General features: G+C 32.1%; 1 non-coding gene across 1 annotated transcript; it reads left to right on the forward strand.

The window, feature by feature from the left end:
* The first annotated feature begins 22,219 nt into the window (after nt 1-22,219).
* On the forward strand, nt 22,220-22,326 carry LOC145957622 (small nucleolar RNA R71). The gene has a single exon (XR_014433665.1). It is a non-coding gene; the product is annotated as a small nucleolar RNA R71 (small nucleolar RNA).
* The last annotated feature ends 591 nt before the right edge of the window (nt 22,327-22,917 follow it).

The following is a 22,917-nucleotide window of genomic DNA, read 5'->3' on the forward strand; positions in this document are numbered from 1 at the left end:
TGGCCAAGTGGTTCTGTTACATTATTCAATTAGTAAGTTTCTTACGCAACAAGGTTTTGATTTTTGTGTTTAATTTAATTACTATGTCTCCCAATACGATCAACGTCATTCCTGGCGCTGCATTCATGCACAGGATTTTCCTTCTAGAAAGTCCACTGTTTAATTAGAAGCTAGCTGTTATAAGAATCTTCTTCTGTCTAAACTAAGATCGAAATAGTAAATTTCATTCATGATTGTATTCTGATCTCTATTGATCGGACACACTTTCCCAGTACATAGTTCAAGGAAATCGTAGCGTAAAAAACAGGCCATCTCACGCTATCAGATCATATTATATAACTTAAGTTTATGATGTTTAATATTATATATATATATATATATATATATATATATATATATATATTTATAATTTTTTAATTTTATATGAAATATGTTAGTATATGTATTTAAAAACATTTATTAAGCATCAACCACTATTTTGTGTAATAATATTTTAAAAGTTTTTCTTGGAAACAATTTGAATTTTTTTTAAAAAAAATTCTTTTTTAATTTTTATTTATCATAATTATTTATCAATTAAATATTAATATTTTAAAATAATTTATCAATAAAAAATAATTTTGTATTATAATATAAATTATTTATCATAAATCTAAAACATAATTTATATGTTTAAATATATATTTATATACATTTTAAATAAAAAAAATGATACAATATCTAAAAAAATGTTTCGAAAAACATTTCTAATGATTAAAATATTAAATTAAATAAGTATTTTATAATAAATTTATTAAATAATTATTAATATTTTAACGTTTGGAGGATGATTTGAAAGACGAGTGAGAGGATATATCATTACTTTTAAATATAATGTTTATTTATATACAAAAATTAATTTAAATTTTGATTATATATAATAAATATTAATTAATCTCTATATTACATAAACTAAAATATTATTAATATATAAATTTAAAAAATGATATTTACTCAAGGCATTTTTTTTTTTGGAAGGAACAAGCTTATATTATTTTAATTTATTTAATATGTGTTTTCATAAATATATTCGTATTTAGTTTATATATAAATACATAATTTTAAGTCTTATTATTTTTGTTATGTTATTAATTATATATTAATTAAGCAAAAATTATTTTTTGTTAAAAAATTAATAAGAATCAGTTGAACAAGAAGACAAACTAAAAGAAAAGTATATCCATATTGAAATTAATATAACAATAAATTATGCAACTATAAAGAATAAAAATTTATATATTAAATAAGTTATAAATATGTTTTTATGTCAAAAATTCACTCTCATGTAACAAGAGTATTTCAAATAAGAAACTTTATAATGAAAATAAACGATAACAGCCCTCGGGTCATTATTAAAATTAAGGTTAAATTAATTTGTAAGTCCTAAAATTTTTTCAAGTTTTTAATTAGGTTTTATAGTTATAAATATTTTCAAAATATTCTTATAATTTAAAAATCTTGTAATTATCTATCACAATATTATAATTCTGTTAATTTACGTTGATTCTTTTAATATGCTAATTACCTTGGTAATTTCCTTTGTTTTAGATATTTCAAAATAAATCTCTAATTTTAACATGTTAATTACCCTAAAATTTACGATTAATTTCACATTCATATTTAAATTATATCGCGGTATGATATTTTTCAATTTATAAAATCTAAAAAAGAAAAATAAAGAGAAAATTTTTTGTCTACATAATTTAAGATTTTAGTTTCTGCAACACAAAAGATGAATTCCTATTTTATTTAATTTATAAATATTTTAAATATATCTAAATAACTATTAAAAAAATAATACCATTTTTTTTTGTAAAGATAGGAAAGATTACAAAGATGGTCGCAATGAGGATTCCTCATACTTATAACTATTCTAATTTATATGTAGAGAGTATATAGTATTAAAATTAATTGGTATTTTAGTTTATGTAATATAAATGATAAGTGTTTATTTTATATTATCATTTATAATAAATAAATATTTGTGAATATTTAAATTAAACAATAACTAGGATTTTTAGTAAATAAATGTTTTCAAAATCATAAATTATATTTTAGATATACAATAAATAATTTATATTATTTATTGTATAATTTAAATATTCAAAAACAATTATTTATTATAAATAATAATTATCTAAAATAAATGTGACACCCTTTTAGGCTTCTACGCATTTATTATAAAAAAATTACTTATAAAATATATTTTTTAGAAAAAAAAAATCAATAAAATAAGTTTCCTTATTTCATGTCGTACAAAGGTATACACGTCTTTAATAAAAAAAATAAAAAATAAATAAAAAAGTAAATAAATATAAGTTCATAAATGAATGTACTAACCAGCCTGTTACCAAAAATTAATATAAAAAAACAACATAATAAAAATCATTCTAAATCCAAGTCATCAAATAAATAACATAAATAAGAAAGACAACAAACCAACCATAAAAGGATTGAGAATATATCTCCATCATGGACAACACATATAAAGTATAATTATAGCATACTAATATGCCACACACGCACAATTCATATCCATATACAAGTCATCTAGCCATCAAGATTCATCACATTTCATTCAATGCATTAAACTCAAAATGATACACATCATTATTCAATGATTCATGCAATTCATGCTCTTAACTCTATATGCATCTAGTACTGGTACCATCACCAAAAGGCGTTGCAATAAGGCAACCCAGGAGCACATTGTCGTAACCCGAAAAATTTTGATCTTATGATCAATGGTTTGGACTATCTTTTTGAAAAATCTCATTAATTAAGGAATGTTTAGACGTCAGACTAATCCTTAAATAATGGTTTTGAAAAATGAGTTCATGGAGTCGTCACCAATGTTTTACTCAAAACATTGAAAAAGGAAAAGATTTTGAAATTAAAATAAAGGTCTTCATAGCCAAAATTGGGTTCAGGGGTCGTTTACGTATATGAAAGGTATTAGGCACCCTACAACGCCCTAAATTGGTACCCTATGATGAGATTAACATAATAATAAATAATATTTTAAATATCTTATCCCTTTTATTATTTAATATTATTTAAATGACGAAAAATACCTATTATCTACATGATTATTTATTGGCATATAAGAATTATAAAATAAATAAAATGATAAATAAAGAAATAAAATAATAAATAGAATAATAAATGAAATAATAAATAAAATAATAAATAAATAAAAATAATTACAAATAATAAATAAAATAGAAGAATTTAGAACCTTTAAAGCAAGCCTTTTATAAGGGAATCTTCCCAAATGCGTGTAGGGCGCGTTTGGGTAGCCCTTCGCTCTACAAAAACCTCAATATCACTCAAAGGTTTATATAGAGAGGGGGGAAGCTATGCATCTTTTTCTCCTTTAATCCTTAGACCAGAGGGTTTCTTATATAGTCAACTAAGAGACAGAAGTATAATAGAGTTATCCGATGTGGGACTAAATTTTATAAAATACAATCTTTTCCTAGGCACCATGCAGGACCTCTAGAGAAATCGTTAACCGTCGAATCATGCTGGTTGTTTTATGGTATCTTCAAAATATATTGATCTTCAATTTCAACGGTTGGATTGTTGAAATTAGGTTTGTAGTTAGAGATACTATCATAACAAAAATGTTGTCTGGTATAGGATTCATATTTTCAAGCTGTAATGTGAGGCCTCTAGAGAAATCATTAACCGTTGGATCATGTTAAACATTTGATGCTATCTTCTTAATACATTGATCTTTAACTTCAACGTTTGGATCGTGAGAATTAGGTCTTTAGTGAGAGATATTATCAGAACAAAAACACTGCCCAATGCAAAATTTTCTGGAAAGGGGAACGAGTTGTTCCGATTTCGGAATGGGTCGTCCCAACATTGGAAACGGCCCGTTCCAATTTGGGAAACGTTGTTCCATGCCCTGGATAAGTTTTCTTGAGTTTTTTGGGCCTTTCGGAGTCATCTTGGCCCGTTTAGGTGCTCTATTGGGCCCTTAGGGGCCATACATGCTGCCTTTTCCAGTTGCAGTGTGAGGCTTTTAGAGAACCTGTTAACCGTTGGATCATGCTGGGATTTTGATAATATATACTCAATTGATCTTTAATCTCAACGGTTGGATCGTCAAAATTAGTTTTGTAACGAGAGATTTTATCATAACAAATGTGCTGCCCAACGCATTGGTCCCCTCAAGGATTGTTTGTCTCGCTCTAGTAGACCTTTGTCCTTGGTTTGGGTATCCCAAACGAAATTGGGTGTCTACACACATGGACCAAATCACCACACACTAGTTGTTAGATCAAAGGCAATCTTGGGTTCCTCAAAAACATGAATTTTAATGTTAACAAATTTAAGTTTTTGATAAAGAAATTTTTTAGACTATAAGAAAAATGATTGATTATGATGATGTGTAGTCTTTTAAACGAACTACTTCATTTGTCTGGGATGAATTCATTAAATATATCACTTTTGATATATGGTAATCAAATCATCTTTGTCTATAATATTTATTAACAAATTGAAGGAATAAATTTTTTTTCGGTACTTGAAAACTAGAAAGGAATGAAAATTTGTTTTCAATTAGAGAAAAGGACAAATAGATATCTCAAAGTGTGTGAAGTCTTAGATAAAGTCATTTTCGACTAACACACGCAACAATTCTTTCCATTTTGTACCTTAAAGGTGATAAATAGTCTCCTTAATTGGAGAAGAAATAACAATTTGGTGAAATACATTTAATGCCCCCCCATTAAATGCACCAATGGGAATTTTACTTTACAAGGAAGGAAGACAAAGAAATACGAAGCAAGACTATGAGAGAAGCTCAAGGATTTGCAACGATCATCTTTCACCAAACACCTATATAAAGAATCTTGAAGATTCAGAATAAAGAGACACATGTATAGAAGAAAACATTCTTTGTAAATTCATTTTGTAATATAGTTTGTACTTAATTTTTGTTGTATACATCGTGTGAGTAAGCCTAAACAATTGTAATTTCTCAACTTTAACTGTGTTATAGCTTGAAGCCTAAAGAAGAATTATTGTAAATAATACTTTATTATTGAAACCTAGAGAGGCTTCATTATTTAAAGAGTACTTGGTTTTTAAAGCCTAGATAGGCATTATTGTTCAAAGAATACTTGGCTAGTTGTTTGAAGAGGCAAGTCAAAGAATACTTAGGTTGAGTTAGAAGTGGCTTGTGTAAGAATACTTGTATTTTTGCAAAGATAGTGGAACTTGATCGAGTTGATTGAGAACTGGACATAGTTTTAGTGGTTGAGATGAACCAATATAAAAACACTTTGTGTTCTTTTCTCTTAAACTCTTCATTTGCACTTTTAAGGTTATATACTACTTCATTTTTTTTAAAAGTGTTGAATTTTTTATTGACACTATTTAACTTCCTCCTTCTAGTGTTTTTCTTTTCTCTACATTAAATGACCCTCTCAATCCACTTTCAACTAGAGGAGATCTACTATAATCCATTCGAAGCATATTATAGTTAGTCGTTAGTTGTGGTTGCTCCCCATACATTAACTTGTTAGACTTCTCTGTTTGGACTTCACCATAAGATACTATTAAAATAAAATATCATATTGTAATAGAACATGTGTTTGTATTCTCTGTAGATTTCTTATCTAATTGTAATAGAACATGTGTTTTTTATTTTGTGTTGAGTGACTATGTCCAGTTCTCAATCCAACCAGATTGAGTTCCATTATCTTCAACAAGATACAATTATTCTTTCACAAGCCACTTCTGGCTCAAACCAAGTATTCTTTCACCAAGCCTCTCCAAGCTCAAACCAAGTATTATTTCACCAAGCCTCTCCAGAATCAAACCCAAGTATTCTTTAAACAAGTCTCTTCAGGCTCATCCACTAAGTATTCTTTTGCACAAGCCTCTTTAGACTCAACCTTTACAAATAAATTTGACAAGAGTTACAAGTATAGTTTTGTCTCTTCTAGACGTGATTGCTATGAAAATGCAACACAAAAAGACTACAAAGAATTGTGTACAAAATTTTTAATGAAGATCTTTTTTATAGAGCTTCGGTTTTTTTTCTTCAGAGCATTTGATCTATTTGAAATGCTCAGTGGATAATGAACTTTTATGTACAACGAATTTTCTTCGTATCAATGTATTATGAAAATTGTTATTGTTGCTTTGTAGTATGAAGACTTGATCTTTATATAGTAGCTTTAAAGAAGATTATCATTACAACAATGTTCAAATTTAAATGTTTATATTTCTTCATATGTTGCTTCGTGTGTCTTCCTAGCTGATCTTAGATAGTATTATTGATGCATTTAATGTGAGCATTAAATGTTTATCAGGATGTGTGTACCTATTATCTGATCAAAGCAGCTACTTATCATCATTTCCTTCAACTTTTTAGTGCATTAAAGAGTGGCATCGTAGAGTAATTGGGGCTAGTGCAAGGCAGTCTTTTTTAGTCACTTTTTTGTGATATTCAATATTGTGCTTTTTGGCTTTTCACAAAGATTTTGTCTTTCTTCCCATTAATTCTCTTTGATACTTTTAAAGCTCTTTTCGTTTAATCTGTTGAGAAATAATACATTAAATGAAACATAATGTCAGTCTTATATAAAAATGTTCATTTAATGTCGTCAAATGGTCTATATGCTTCGTCTGATTTCTTTCATCTTATAGATGATATGTATTATCATTGCATTTTGTATTGTTTGTTTTATCTTGAAGAATGTTAACTTTTGTTTAAAGAAAATATTCTGTTTGACAACATTAAAACTTAAGGGATCGTTTGTTGTCCTAAAAATAATATTTTTATTTAACACAATTGATTGGTTATGTTGTGTGATGCGGAATTAAAATAGTTTATTGTATGATAGTTGATGAACATGAATAGAGAAGATAGATCTATTGCATGTTTTGAGATGAAATTGTTGCTTATATTATACGTATTGATATCTGAAGATGATGTTTATGTGTACGATGTATGTTGTGAGTTGTGGGTGTTGGTTCTGTAGATGTGAGGAATTGCATGATGTTATTGTGCTACTGAAATGATGAATGCTAATAATGCTTTTGGCATTTAGATATAGTATTGTTGAGTTGTGATGACTAACATAGGATTAGAGGAGAAGTTGTTTTAAAAGAAGCATATCCCATTGTGTGTATCATTTGTTGTGGTGCTCTAAGAGCCTAAACTTTTGCTAAAAACCTTTCTCGAAAAGTTGACACTTGAAGTGGATAACTGTGTTGAATCTCTTTTAGGATTAAGTTGGAATTGTGTATGGGTAAGGTTGAGACACATATGTATAAAGTGACCACCTGAGTAAAGTATGAAGTCAGGGACTAAGTCTCTAACCGAGTACAGAAGGACATAGTATTTTGAGGGTAGTTGGTTGGCTAAATCTATAGGTGAGTTAGTTATGTTAGCTAATGTCGTGGTAGGCTCATACTCAAATTGTTCTACCCTAACAGTAGTACTAGACTTCCTAGTTTAGATGAAGACATTCGAGAAACCAGGTGGTGTTGTTGATTTACATCTAAACTGTTGTTGATTTAGCAAGCTAAAAAGGTCATGCCGTGTTGTTGGTTTGGTAGGGTCAACTTGTCTAAACTACTCCCCTAATATGTAGAAGCTCTCCATTAGTTGAAACGAACAACGACACATTAGTTGATAGTTATGTTGTGTTGTGTTGATGTTACATTATGATGATGATGTTAATGTTGCGCTAAGATTGTTGAATGTTGAATTAATATGAAATGTAATAATGGGAGTTGTTTTACTTCATCTTATGCTATTATATGTTGAATGTTTAATATTTAAATTACCCTTGTTTTGTGTTGTACTTTGATGATCATATTTTGTATGCGAGCATGGTAGGGCTAGGTTTCAGATGTATTCCATTCATTATCATTTGGATGATGACTAGGAGGGAGTTTTGCATAGCTACTTGCGAAGTAGCTGATGTGTATAGTTGTGATTGATTGGTTGAATATACTACTTTTATTGAATAAATGTAACTATGTTTTATATGCTTGTATAGTCGTGTATATATATATATATCTATATCTATATATATATATATATATATATGTGTGTGTGTGTGTGTGTGTGTTTGTGTGTGTGTGTGTGCGCGCGCGCGCGTGACATTTAGTACATTATCTAATAAAGGATGATAAATTATATTAGTTATATGCTCTTTATTTAAGTTTCTACATTATAATGACCACGTTGGGTCGCTACACTTACTTTGTGCTAAGTTAATAGAAAGCAATGGTTTCCCTCTAGAACTCTCACACTTAGCATGTCAAACTTAGCACTTATCACCAAACACATTAGTGCTCTTTATAGCTCTTACACTTAGTGAGATTATGGTCTCGTTTAGCGTCAACCTCAAAATCTCATGCTTAATGTACACTCATAACCCAAAAACATATACTAGTTGGCCAAAAAACAACTGCACTACAAGGCCCAAAATACAAGATCTAATAAGGCCCAAACTCCTATATTACAAGGCCTATAATACAAGGCCCAAAATAAAGAAGGGTATTGGGCTTTAAGTAGTAGTCCAACTCAAGAGAAGCTTAGGCCCACTAACATACACAAGCCTAATCCTTGTGCATCCTCCTTGCCATGGCCTTAGTGGTGGGTCCCTTGGCTATGCCTTTTCTTATATCAATTGGTTCTACCAATAGGTTGCGATTAGGGTCACACTTCTTTTTGATAACTTTGACGCTACCAAGGGATTGTGGTTAGGATCATGTTCCTCTTTGTTCCTTTACTTGTTTTCAAGATGGTCCTATGTTTAAAAATTGTATTAGCAAGAGAGGTTGATCTTGCCACAAGTTGGAAAATATATATTTTTGATAAATATTACCAATGGAAAAAAACCATAGAAAACTCATATTACTGATGGACTATTTCTAATGGACTTAATCTCGTCGAAAATGTTAGAATTTTCAATTGATATTTTTGACAAATTGGTGGTGGATGTTTATATCTAATTTTTTCGATGAAATTTTACCAATACACAGTGTTGCATCAGAAACTTCAATATTTTCAATGAATTATCTATCAAAAATGTTTATATTCCCTTAGTAACAACAAAGATGATGAAAAGTGACAATCATTCAATCTATTTAAGAGTTTTAACAAGTTGAATAAAAAAGATAAATAAAGTCTTTAAGTAAATTTTTTTTGATAAATATGTATAGTTGATTTTTATTTTTAATATAATTAACAATAAATTCTAATAAATTAATAAATAAAAAAGATCAATAAATCTTTATATATATATATTTATTTTTTTAATTTGTACCATACAATAATTATCTTTAATTTAAATATATTACTATAGTTTATTTTATATTTAATTAATTTTCAATTTTAATTATTCTTAATTAATTTTATTAATATTAATTAACAATATAATACCTCTAATTTTAATTTTTTTAATTGTCTCTTGATTTATGAATTTTTTGGCTAGCTATAATCACAATCGTAAATTATTCAATTAACTATTAATTAATTCATTTAATATAAATTTTAGTTCAATATACACAAAATATTTTCCTCTTAATTACTATGGAAAAACATTAATGCATGTGATTTTATATTAATATGTTCAATTAATTAATTACTTTTATTTTTTTTATTTTTATAGATTATCCAAGTTAAAATATAAATTGTTTTTTTTTTTTGCTTCGTCCCTGGAGTATCCACCGCCGACAGCAGTGACTAATCTCCTCGCTACGTTGGAGGCACCTCAAAGGATGGGATAGCTGATCCCAAGATTTAACGCGGCTGCATACACAAGGCATTGTTTGACAGTTTGATACATTTTATGTTGAATTATGATTATCATAAATATTAGTAGGAAGTTGTTACAGTATCCTTCTAAATTAAGATGTTTTGGTACAACCAGTTTTTAAAACCAATAAAAATGACTTAAATTGTATTTTTTTTCTTTTCACTTTCACCTTTATTTTTTCTCTAGACTAAGTGATGTGTTATTGACAAACAAATAATTTAAGTTATTAACTTACTCTTTTTTCTCATTAAATACTAGTCCATATATTTTAAATCATTTTGTAAAATCAAAATAACTTTGAAAAAAAAACAATAAAATTTTATTTTTTAAAGTATAGGAAGATTTTTTTTTAATTTTTTATTCAATGTTTCTCAAAATTTACATACAGATATAAAATTCTCAATTTATCATGACTCATAATATATAAAAAAAATATCCTTAATAAATTCAAATGTTTCATGTAATATATATATATATATATATATATATATATATATAATTTTAAGAAAATAATAAATATAATCAAATTATTCTAAAACATCAAATGTTCGCATATTTCTTTTTAAAAAATAAAAATAATTTTAAAACCCTTTAAATTTTTAACGATCGTAGAATTTCTCATACTAGTATCTCCCTTTCATATCAAGTTTATTTTATAATATTTATTTTAAGGAGGTTTATTTTAGATAATATTATCACTCATGTTGTAATATTGTATATAATTTGATTGATAAATTTATGAAAAAGGAAAAAGTTAACAATAAAATTACCAAAGGATTAATCAATTGGTAACACAAATAAAGAAATTCAAGTGATACCAACGAAAAATTTGTCAATAATCTAATTAGTACTTATTGGTGGATTTATTTGTTGGTAAACTAATTTATGATTAGTGACAAAAATATTACCAATGGATATACTCATCCAAAACTCAACATATGTTACCAAAAGATTATCTATCGCTAAAAAATGACCATTAGGTTTTGATAGAACATATGTCGATAATTTTTAACAGAAACAGTTATCAGTAATTATCAACACATAGTTCCTACATATTCTTTCGTCAAAAATATTTGACAAATTAAAATATTTCCAACAAATTTTTTTTCCAACAACCTGCCAAAATCCTAAATTACCATCGACTAATGGTTGGTAATTGGCATTTTTTTTAGTGTTAATATGTTATAACTAATGATAAAAAAAATTAAAAATATATAAATAAACCCACAATCACACACACAAATGAAACACAATTCAAATTTTAAGCATTAAAGAAAGGATGAATAACAAGCAGAGATGAACAACTATTTGAAGAAATAACTAAGCCAAATATGAAATAAGAGATGAGAAATTGTGAAACTAAATAACAATGATTGGTGAAGATGAACAACGCATATCTAAAAATCAACCAAGAATGGATAGAGGTTTAGAACTGGATTGAAAATACCCAAGAGAGCTCCTATGATGATAATTATTCTCTAAACAACACTAATTATCATCTTCCAAACAACTTCAATGATTAACAATGAAAAAAACTCATTCTCTCTCTAACCCCTATTTTGAATTTTCACTTTTTTCTCTCTACAATTTCATTGGTGCAATGTTTTATAAATTTACAAATTAAAAAATATATTAATATTTAAAATGTATAAATAAAGATATTTTTCATCCATGATAAAATTAAGATAAAATGCTTTTTTTTCTCTACAATTTCATCGATGCAATGTTTTATAAATTTATAAATAAAATAAAAATATTCATATTTAAAATATATAAATAAAGATACTTTTCATCCATGATAATATCAGAATAATATATTAGTAAATATACTTTTACCATATAGGTGATTGTGTATGTGTGAGTTTGTGTGTATGCATATGCGCGTGTCGGTGGGTGTGTGTTTGTCGATGGGTGTAGACACCAAATTTCATTTGTGTCACTCCTGGTAAGGACGAAAAGCCATTAGGACAAGAGGAGCAGCCTTCGAGGGACCAATAAAGCACAGAAACAAACCAAGACGGCACCAAGAGGCCTAAAAGACCCAGAGCCAGAGTTTAGGACCTAGAACAATTGTTCCCAATTCAAATTTTGCATATGAAACCCTAGTTGGGAATGACCCTACCCAAACCTGGAACGACCGTTCTTGTAGACACGAGATTTTGTCTGAGCTATCAAGACTAAGGATAAAGGACTACTAGGAACGGTATTAGGCACCCTACAACGCCCTAAATCGGTACCCTATGATGAAATTAGCATGATAAAGAATAATAATTTGAATATCTTATTCCCCTTTTGTTTATTTACATGTTACTTTTACATTATAATTGCATGTGAAGATGGAGAATTTAAACCCCTAAATGTTAGAATAGTATGTCTACACGATTGCTTATTTATTTATAGTGATTATTTAGATAAACCAATGATAGATAGAGAAAGAGAGAGAGTTAATAGTAATACCTCTGAAGCAAGCTTTATAGAATTCGTCTTCAAATGCGGGGATCGGGTGCTTTTTGGTAGCCTTTCACTCTACAAAAGTTATCACAACACTCAAGAAAGACAAGGAGAAAGAAAAGGGAAGTGTTTGTAAACTAGAACTAATAAAAATAAAAGCTTTTTTTTTATCCAAGATAGCAATTTTTCTCTTTGAAGATTCGATTTTTTTCACTATGCACGAGACATCTATTTATAGACGTCAAACTCAACTGGAACAGCCATTTTGGTCAATGGAACAGGCTATTCCAAATTAGTTTATTATGGCAAAATTTTGAATTTGGAACGATCCATTTCTGAATAAAAATGGCCCGTTCCAAACTACTATTTTTTGAATAACAACTTGGGTCAAAACAGCCCATTCCGGATTGGGAAGGGCTTGTTTTGACCTAGGGATTTTAGGCCTTTTTGATAGTTTAGAACGACCCATTCCAGATTGGGAACGACCTGTTTTGGGCTCCTAATTTGGCCTTTTGATGCTATTCTGGTCCTTTCTGATGTCATATTGGCCCTTCAAAGACCTTTTGCCTTATTTTAGAGGTCCCTTGTCTTGCTTGAATGTCCCAGAAGAAATTATGTCTACAATTGCCCTTCTTTACTTGTCCTTTGGGTGGCCATGTGTTGCCTTTCTAAAGGCAAATAAAGACATAGATGTTTCATTCAGGTCTTCTCTTTTGCTTCTCTGTGTAGGTGCTTCCATATTGCTTCCTTCGGATGGATGGGTTTGCTTCTCTGTATTGGTTTTGAGGGTCCAGCCAACCTTTGAGTGTTCCTTGGCATAGCTTCTCCAAGTTGTACTAGTTTTGAGGGTCCAACCAATCTTTTTTGAGTCATAGTTTGAGTACTGTCTCTCCAAACTTTTCCCTTTGAGGGCTGTGAGTGTTCCTTGCCACAACTTTTCCAAGCTGTACTGGTTTTGAGGGTCCAGCCAACCTTTGAGTGTTCCTTGGCACAACCTTTCCAAGCTGTACTGGATTTAACGATTCAACTGATGTATAGAAAAACCGCAAGTGTACGGTTGTCGTCAAGTAATAAATATCGAATCACAGGGACTACGTGTTTGACCTAGAATTACTAGTATTTTAATTTGAATTTTAAAACAGATAGAATGTTTGTTTTGAGATGATAAGATCAGATTCGCTGGTAAAAGAGATAGTAATGCAATTAATGAATAAGATAAAACTTTAAGATAAGATAAGGAGATTTCCGGGAATCTAGGGTTCGCACAAAGAGTTCCAACAATATTGAATTATTATTTTCATTAATTAATTCTATTCCATCTTGAAGGTAGTCTTAACCTAATTTAATCCTTGCACCTTCTCAGGCTACGAGGACGTGTTTAATTAAAATTAATCCCTACTCTCGTGGTAATTACGTTCAATTAAACCCATTAAGATCTTTGTTAATCTATTGCTCCTCGAAAGCTTAAATCAACTCTCGTGATTTAACACTCAAGTCTGTTCCTTTAGGTTCCGATAATTAGGTTCTCCTCTCAGTTCATCCCTAATTATCTATGATTATGAAAATTAAGATTAATTGTTTATCATAATTATAATCAAGTTCTCCTCTCAGTTCATCCTTAATTAATGTTATTACGAAAACAATAATGTTAAAGTTCATATATAAAATATAAAAGAACAAATCAAGAATTGGAATAAAATTAAGAAACTGAATAATGCATTAATGAAGAGGTTCTCAGAGGCTAAGCCCTGATCCCAGAAAAAGGGAAACTACTCACAGGAGTTCATAGTAGTTCTCCAAGAAAAGAAGAATAAAAGAAAAGCAAACCTTAGAGTCGATGGCACAGGCGCCCAACCTTCTCCAAGTGTCAAAAACTAAATAAAACTGTCTCCGAAAACCAAAAGTCCTGTTCTAGGCTAACCTCATCTAATTTATAACCTAAAAGGGTAAAAAGGTAAAACTACCAAGATAAAAATTACAAAAATAAAAATAAAACATAAAACTTAAAAAGCTGGGACGCGAAGTGAATCACGGCCGTGACTGAGAATCACGACCGTGATCTTCTCTGGAGCACATTCATTCACCAAATCGACGCGAAGTGAATCACGGCCGTGACTGAGAATCACGACCGTGATCTTCTCTGGAGCACATCTATGAAGGGTCAGTGGCGTTCACGGGTGTGATTGGGAGTCACGGCCGTGATTTTCTCTGGTGAATCACGGGCGTGATTTAGAATCACGGCCGTGATTTTCCCTGTAGCTCAGCATTTCCTCTTTAATTCTTAAATCTTGATCCTGCTCAGAGAAAACACAACACATACCAAGAAAAGCATAAAATAGGAAAATGATATAAAAATTTATTAAAAACATGAAAGATATGCATGATTATGCTATGAATTCTTGTGAATTAAAGTGCTAAAATACGAGTAAAATACACAACATCAAATAACCCCAAACTTGAACTTTTGTTTGTCCTCAAACAATAATTAGCACTTTGAAAAAAAAAATCATCAAGAATTAACTGAGCATTTAAAATCTTCACTCTTAGTCTCACAAGGTCCAATTAGAATTTTAATCTTTCATTACTAGCGCCAACTCTTAGTTTCTAAGAGTTTCATGATGTCAAATCTTGTAAAGCTCATTAGTCAAACGAAGATAATTTAACAGAAATAATTTTTCAATGCTTGTGACACAAATAGGGGTAATATTTTTATTTTTGTTTTTGTCTCACCTAAAACATTTCCCCAGTAGCCAATCAGTGTAGAGAGGATGATAATTTCAAGAACACGTAGCCTCAAAGGGGGTCTAGCTATTTTACTAAACAATTCCCCAGTAGCTAATTAGTTCCCTTAGTTTTCTAAGGTTAAGAATATTCTCCCTCTAACCTATGACCTCAAAGGGGTGCTAGGTGATTTTTTTTTTTTTTTTTTTTTTTTTTTTTTTTTTTTATTACCCCCCAAAAGCTTTTAAGCACGAATTAAAAAGAATTTATCTTCAAGAGACTATTTTTATAATTCTCGATCATTTCAAGTCTCAATACTAAGAACCAAGTGCTAGCCACAAAACCAGCTAATTTTTCAACCTTTTGTTCTGAGACTTCAAGATTCAATTCATCACATTCAGTGTTTTCAAAGACGAACAATTTCATTAAAAATATTTACTTTTCAAACACAAATTCAAGCTGGGATTAACTGAATATGTATATATGCATGATTTTTTTTTTTTTTTTTATTTTTTATTTTTTTTATTTTTTATTTTTTTACTTTGCATGAATGAATGAAATGCGTACATCATCCTAACCCCAAACTTAAAGATTTGCTTGTCCCGAAGCAAAGAGCTAATGAATGCATGATAGATTATTTTGACAAAATTATAAAATGCATGAATATGCAACCAACCCACAACAGAAAGGAATGCTTGTCCCTAAGCATCAGAGTAAAATAAGGAATAAGAAAGATCTCACTGTGGTGGAAAATCATCTGGATACCGTTGAATGTGCCATTGATACATTTGATCAACCATGTAATTATAATGCTGCTGGCGTTCATCCATTTGTTTCAGCCGGTTATCCATTGATTGAATAGCTGCCAGGATAGCAGCATTGTCCACCTCAGGTCCAGGATGTAGAGGGGGTTGTTCAGGAGCTGCTTCCTCATCTGCAGGAGCCGCTTCCTCAGCTGCTGGAGGTAGGTCCTCTAATGGCTCCAGTGGAAACTGCCGTGTAGCCCGGTTCTTCACGGTGTATGTTGGATTTGGTAACTGGTGGTGCACTCCCGACTGGGTTACTACAAAGTAGTATTTATCATCTTCATCTTTCGCAATGCAGTTCATAGAAGAGTAGGTAGCAAAATTAATAGTACGGCTTCCAGGGAGTGGTTCTAACTGGTCCAGCCAAGCGTGATAGCCAAGGTGTTTGGCTATAGTGGTAATGAGGCCGCCATTCACAATCGCACCGTGGCTGGTATTGGAAATACTCTGGAACTGTCGTGCCAAATGACTGCCAGAATCAATAGGCTCCTCTCTGTTTTCCATCATACCCCATAAAAGTAAAAGGTCGCTCAAACGAACCTTTCCTTCAGAATCACCTCGGGCCAAAACAGTAGAGGCAATAAAGCGGTGCATAATACGGATGGCGGGATGGCGGAAAGCAGAGGAATTACATTTTCCAGCGACCCAATTACTTGTACCTGTCAAACTATACCAAAAAGAACCAGGGTTGAAAGAACTTGGGGTTCTCGTGCTCCCTCCAGTGGGAAATCCAAAAATATTATTGAACTGAGCCAGGGTTAATTCGTGTTCTTGGTTAAACATACGGAAAGAAATCAAACCTTCAGAACAATTTGGCCCAGATAATATTTCCGTGTGGAGAGAGCTCAAGAACTCAAGAACTAGTCGAGGATAAACAACATCATTATGCATGGTAGCAAAGGTTGTCCACCCAATGTTAGTTAACATGAAATTGATATCAGCACGTAAACCCAACTTACGAATAAATGGGAAGTCGAGATACCTGGTAGGATGGATAGTGCGGAAGCGTAATACCTCGTTCCGCTCACGCTGTTCATCGTTCCGATAGAACCTCGGAGGAAGGTGCGGAATTTCACTTGCTTCTTCCTCGTAACTGTGGGTATCGGAAGCGGTGGAGGACGAACCAACGGTACGGGTGCGCTTGGGAGCCATGGATGAACGGAAGGAGTGAATGTGGGAGGAAGAGGGAAGAAGAGGAAGAAGAAGTGAGAAGCTAGGGTTTGGGAGAGAAGAAAAGAGAGAATGGGCAGAGTTCGTAAGTTTGAGAGAAGTGAGAATGTAAAAGGAGGGGGGAAAATATATAAGGGAAAAAGGGAATTTCAAAAAATCACGGGTTGTATCTGTTGAGCGTCAGCAGGGAATCACGGGCGTGATTGGAAATCACGGCCGTGATTCTCTCTGGAGTTTTCCAAAAAATTTTCCAGAGAAGATCACGCCCGTGATTTAGAGTCACGGTCGTGATTCTCTCTGGAGTTTTCCAAAAAATTTTCCAGAGAAGGTCACGCCCGTGATTTAGAATCACGGTCGTGATTCTCTCTGGAACTCTGAAATTTTATTTTATTATTATTTTTTTTTTTTATTTTTTATTATTTTTATTTTTTTATTTTTTTATTTTATTTTATTTATGTTTTTTAAGAAACTTGAGTAGGTTCCTGAAGAACCATAGAGTATAATTTTTCTAAGTGTTCCCCATGGAAATATAACTTCAATCTCTATGCATTGACCTTGAATATGTCGCCTTTATCGTTTCTGATTTCTACAGCTCCATAGGGATATACTTTTTGAACTGTAAAAGGCCCTGACCATCTTGACTTCAATTTTCCAGGAAACAATCTGAGTCTGGAATTAAATAATAGCACCGAGTCCCCTTGCTTGAATTCTCTTCTATGGATATGCTTGTCATGCCACCTCTTTGTTCTTTCTTTGTAAATCTTAGCATTTTCATATGAGTCTAATCTGATTTCATCAAGCTCATTGAGTTCCAATTTCCTTTTTTCTCCAGCATCCTTTAGGTCATAGTTGAAGTATTTTATTGCCCACAAAGCCTTGTGTTCTAGCTCTACAGGAAGATGGCAAGATTTGCCATAAATCAGCCTAAATGGAGACATGCCAATAGGTGTTTTGTAAGCAGTCCGGTAGGCCCAAAGAGCTTCATCTAATCTTAAAGACCAGTCCTTTCTTGTTGTAGATACAGTCTTCTCAAGAATCTTTTTGATTTCTCTGTTGGATATTTCTACCTGTCCACTTGTTTGAGGGTGATAAGGTGTACCAACCTTGTGAGTGACTCCATACTTTTTTAAGAGAGATTCAAACTTTCTTTCAATAAAATGTGAGCCTCCATCACTGATCACAGCTCTTGGGACCCCAAATCTTGGAAATATAATTCTTTTGAAGAGTTTAATGACAGTATTTGAATCACTCGTTTGAGCGGGAATCGCTTCTACCCACTTGGACACATAATCAACTGCAACTAATATGAACTTGTAACCTTTAGAACTTGGGAATGGTCCCATGTAATCTACTCCCCATACATCAAAAATTTCCACTTCTAAAATCCCATTTAATGGCATTTCATGTTTCCTGGATATATTCCCTGATCTTTGGCATTGGTCACAAGAATTTACCATCTTCCAAGTATCCTTAAATAAGTTTGGCCAGTAAAAACCAGATTGTAGAATTTTAGCTGCAGTTTTTGACGTACTAGCATGCCCTCCATATGCGGAAGAATGACATGAGTGAATGATGTGAGGAGCTGCTTCTTCAGAGATACACCTTCTGTAGATACCATCTCTACACCTCTTATATAGGTAAGGTTCATCCCAAATAAAGCTGTTAAGGTCACTAAAGAATTTCTTCTTTTGTTGATAATTAAAGTCTTCAGGAAGGACTCCACATGCTAAGTAATTCGCATAATCTGCATACCAGGGACTGTTTTTCACAACAACTGCTAAAAGCTTTTCGTCTGGGAAGCTGTCATTAATAGGGAGTTCCTCCTTTGTTGCTTGGTCTTGTGGAAGTCGAGAGAGATGATCAGCTACTACATTTTCTACTCCCTTTCTGTCCACAATCTCTAAATCAAATTCTTGTAAAAGGAGAATCCATCTGAGGAGCCTAGGTTTAGCATCCTTTTTATTAAAAAGATACTTTAGGGCAGAGTGATCTGTGTAGACAATAACCTTAGACCCGACAAGGTAAGATCTGAACTTTTCAAAAGCATAGACGACTACTAACAATTCTTTTTCTGTTGTTGCATAATTGGCTTGGGCTTCATCAAGAGTCTTGCTGGCATAGTATATAGCATGAACCTTCTTGTCCTTTCTTTGTCCCAATACAGCTCCTATAGCATAGTCACTTGCATCACACATGATTTCAAAAGGAAGGCTCCAGTCAGGAGTTTGCAGAATAGGAGTTGTAGTGAGAGCTTCTTTCAACCTGTAGAATGCATTCTTACAAGAAACATCAAAGTTAAAAGGTACCTCTTTCACAAGTAGATTAGATAATGGTTTAGAGATTTTTGAAAAATCTTTAATAAACCTTCGATAGAAACCGGCATGCCCTAAGAAACTTCTAACACCTTTAACATCAATTGGAAGAGGCAATTTATCAATTACTTCTATTTTTGCTCTATCTACCTCAATTCCTCTCCCAGATATTAGGTGTCCTAAGACAATTCCTTCTTGTACCATAAAATGACATTTTTCCCAATTTAAGACTAAATTCACTTCAGAGCAACGCTGCAATACTTTAGTTAGATTTAATAGACAGTCATCAAAGGAAATACCATAAACTGAAAAGTCATCCATGAAAACTTCCATCTCTTTTTCTAATAAATCACTAAAGATTGCAGTCATACATCTTTGAAAGGTAGCAGATGCATTACATAGGCCAAAAGGCATTCTCCTATAAGCAAAAGTACCATAGGGACATGTAAAAGTAGTTTTCTCTTGGTCTAATGGATGAATAGGGATTTGATGAAAACCGGAGTATCCGTCCAAATAACAAAAGTATGAATGCATTGCTAACCTTTCAAGCATTTGATCAATAAAAGGTAAGGGAAAGTGATCCTTTCTAGTGGCATTATTTAATTTTCTATAATCAACACACATACGCCACCCAGTCACAGTTCTTGTGGGAATTAATTCATTATTATCATTTTTAACTACTGTCATCCCACCTTTCTTAGGAACCACATGAACTGGACTTACCCAAGGACTATCAGATATAGCATAAATTACCTTAGCATCCAATAATTTCAAAATTTCTTTCTTTACCTCTTCTCTCATCTTGGGATTTAGTCTTCTTTGAGCTTCAACAGAAGGTTTGGATCCTTCCTCCAAGAAGATGCGATGCATACAAAATGAAGAACTAATTCCCTTTATATCAGCCATAGTATATCCAATAACTTTTCTAAATTTTCTCAACTCATTGAGAAGTTTTTCAGTTTCTTTTTCATTTAAAGCTGAATTTACTATGACTGGATAAGTGGAATTAGCCCCCAAAAACTCATACCTTAAAGATGAAGGAAGTGGTTTAAGTTCTAACTTTGGAGAGTTTTCTTCTTGCCAATCTGTTGAAGACTCAAGAAGACTTTCTACTAGAGGATCTTTTTCTTTACACGGGGGACTTGAATCGATCAAGCAAGCATAATTAGGTTGAATCCCCTCAAGATCTATGTGCTTTCCTCCAACTAGAAAATTCTCCAAGGGATCCCTCAAAATAGATCTCATGACTTCTTCCTCCATGTCTTTAGGCAATATATCAACCCTGCAGCAAATATTTTCAAGAGAAGGTTGTCTAACAGATTTAGCAATATTAAATTCCATTGTTTCATCATTAATGGATAAGGACAATTTTCCATGTTTGACATCTACTATCACGCCTGCTGTAGCCAAAAATGGTCTACCTAATATGATTGGTATTTGTTTGTCCTCTTCCATTTCTAAAACAACAAAATCTCCCGGAATTAAAAATTTACCTATCTTAACTGGAACATCTTCTAAAATTCCTATGGGATATTTTATAGATCTATCTGCTAACTGGATTGACATTGCTGTAGGCTTTAATTCTCTCATATCTAATTTCTTGCAAATTGATAAAGGCATTAAACTGATACTTGCCCCAAGGTCACATAAGGCTTTTTCAAACCTTAGATTTCCAATGAGACAAGGTATAAAGAAACTACCAGGATCCTTAAGTTTTTTGGGCAAATTATGATGGATAAATGTAACAGTCTCTCTATCATCCAATTTCCTTCGGTTAGCTAAAAGATCCTTAAGAAATTTAGCATATGTAGGCATCTGTTGTAGAGCTTCTACAAATGGAATGTTTACATACACTTGTTTGATCATATTTAAAAAATTTTCAAATTGTCTATCAAGTTTAGTCCTTGCTAACCTTTGAGGAAAAGGAATTGGAGGGTGATAAACAGTTTGAGGCTTTGATGAAGATACTTTTTCTTTTTCTAATCTCTCTTTTTCAGGTTTTTCAACCATAGGAGAAGCGTCTTCATCAATCTCAATATTATCATTTTGATTAGACACAGGTCCGTCTAATTTCTTCCCACTCCTTAAAGTAACAGCATTAACATTTTCAGCTGGGTTTGCAACTGTTTTACCTGGGAACTTACCTGGAGAATTGTTTGAACTAGGCATCAACTGTGCAATTTGATTTTCCAGCATCTTGTTGTGGAGAGTAATATTCTCAACCTTGACAGCAAGGTTTTGAATAGAATTTGCCATTGAATCATTGGTCTGTTTTTGATTAGTGACAAAATTCTCCATAAGGTTTTCTAATCTTGAAACACTTTGTTGAATTGAGGGTGTCTGTACTGGATTTCCTTCCCCATTAATGAAGTGATTGGACGGACGGAAATTAGGTTGCTGATTGCTAGTTCCTTGAACTGGGTTATTCTTCCAAGAAAAGTTAGGATGATTCTTCCAACCAGGGTTGTATGTGTTGGAATATGGATTACTCTTCTCTCTTCGAGGAGTGTCATAGAAATTATGAGAAGCTGCCACTTGTTCAGTAGTATCTTCTTTTTCTCCAGTAAAAATTGAGGTACAATCTACTGCAGTGTGCCCTTGTTCCCTACAAAGGTCACATACTTGATTTGTAGCCACTGAATTAACCTTAGCTTTTTCCATCTTGTCTAATCTTTGATTAAGAGTATCAAATTTTGCTAAGAGTAACTCAATATTGTTCACTTCATATCGCCCCGGAGTTCCTTTCCTTGCTGTGACTTCTCTTTCACTGTATTGGCTGTGATTTGAGGCTACATTTTCCAAAATAATCATGCAGTCATTAATAGGTTTCCCCATGAAAGATCCTCCAGCTGCTGAGTCTAATATCATGGTGCTTTGTTGGTCCAATCCTTCAAAGAAAAATTGGATGGTAAGCCAACGGTTGAAGCCATGTTGTGGGCATGCTTGAAGATATCCTTTGAACCGCTCCCATGCTTCATAAATAGTCTCTCCAGTGCCTTGTTGGAAATTAGTGATTTTCTTCCTCAATTCTTTAGTTTTAGAAGGAGGAAAGAATTTCTCTAGAAAAGCTCTTTCACATAATTCCCAAGTAACTATCTTTTCTCTAGGCACTGTTCTTAGCCACACCTTTGCCTTATCTCTCAAGGTGAGTGAGAATAAGCGGAGTCGCATTCCATCAGAAACTTCATCATCAAATTGCTGGGTCTCACAGATTTCCAAGAACCCCTCTAAGTGGTCATTAGGATCTTCTGATGGTAGTCCTCCAAAGGTGTTCTGTTTGAGCATATTCACCAGAGAAGCTGGTACAGTAGCTCCAGTTTGCATCTCCCCTCCAGGTATCCCACGAGCTACGGGTGCAGAGTAATCCCGAAGCGGTAAATTATCTCGTTGTGCAGCCATGTCAAATTCTCTAAAAAGGTTTCTTTTCCTTCTCAGGAGAGTTCTTTCAATCTCAGGATCAAGTGGTGTTGGTTTCCCAAGACGTAGAGATCTCTTTTGCATTAACCCTAAGGCACTGCAAAAAAAAAAAGAAAGTGACCCGTGAAATCTGAATTGGAGAATTAAACACTAAAAAAAAATTATTTATTTATTTAATTTTTTTTTTTTTTAAAAATTCAAATT

Source organism: Cajanus cajan, chromosome 4 (assembly GCF_000230855.2).
Source record: "Cajanus cajan strain Asha chromosome 4, NIPB_CcT2T_4, whole genome shotgun sequence".
Taxonomy (NCBI): Eukaryota; Viridiplantae; Streptophyta; class Magnoliopsida; order Fabales; family Fabaceae; genus Cajanus; species Cajanus cajan.